A 1,220-nucleotide genomic window follows, 5' to 3' on the forward strand; every position below is an offset into this window, starting at 1 on the left:
TTGTGTGTGTGTGTGTGTGTGTGTGTGTGTGTGTGTGTGTGTGTGTGTGTGTGTGTGTGTGTGTGTATGAAATAATAGGCACAGTGAATGAAGTCATGATTAAGTATTGATTTAATAATTAAGAAGGCCAGAGCACTAAATGTCCTAAGGCCTCTTCTGCTAAAAATAGCAGAAAGAAAAAAATTCCAAGCAACCATGTGCTAACAATAGAGAGTTTGGATCGATAAAAACAACTAAAAATAGAGTATTTTAATCAACCAAATAATTATCATCCCCGATTGCCCAATCTGTGACATATATCGGCGATCATAGTTCTCCAATCATTTATTCCTTTCTCCAGAAAAAGGTACAATTTCCTGATCTTTTCCCGTCACCCACCTGTTCAGGTTTCCAAGTAGATTTCTCTAGGCCTTCCCCTGCGTCGTTTGCCTTTAATTCTACCAGAGCGAGCTAGATGTTCAAGGCTTTACTGTCTGTTCAATTATCTCAGAAACTGCATTTTATTTGTCTTTTCCTGATTGGTTTTTGTTATTGATATCTGTTGTTGTTTTTATTTTTTTAGATATCAGCTTGTGGTCCTCGCAGGTTTCTTAAAGTTCTCCATCATTAATTGATTTCTTTTTCTTCCTTGAAAATCTCAACAGTCTTTTAAAAATGAAACCCCTTGTTTCTTTTGCTTCTTTTGTACTTTTACTGACTTTAATGATGTTCCAGAATTCAAGCAAATTTGACCAAACATTGCCTTTTAGAAGTTTCGTTTTGATAGTCTTTGAGCTGTTCGTATTTTTCAGAATTGGGTTCATATTTCCTAAAAACTGCCTTTAACCATTTCAATTCTTCGTTTAATTTCTTTGGAATTAAAGTTTGTAAGTCCACTTTTGCTAAAATAGAGTTCTAAATAGTACAAGTCAGGGGAGACTTCACAGCACAGCAACTGAATGAAAAGAATGGATTGTTTTAAATCCGCAATGGCCTTCTAAATTCGCTTCCCTTGAGTTACAAAGTTATATCTGCCTAGCTCCTAGTTTTAAGAAATTCGACGTTAAAAATTTGGAACTTCAAGCTTTTTCGAATGCACATTTTTAAATACCTTGATAACGACTTCGAATAATCTTACGATTTTGATAAAGCAGTTACAACATTAATGAAATGTCTCCGCAAAACCCTTAACATCACAAGACGAGACAGGCAGAGAAATGAAGAAGTAAGAGAGCAGCTAT

This window comes from Aplysia californica, unplaced genomic scaffold (assembly GCF_000002075.1).
Source record: "Aplysia californica isolate F4 #8 unplaced genomic scaffold, AplCal3.0 scaffold01032, whole genome shotgun sequence".
Classification (NCBI taxonomy): Eukaryota; Metazoa; Mollusca; class Gastropoda; order Aplysiida; family Aplysiidae; genus Aplysia; species Aplysia californica.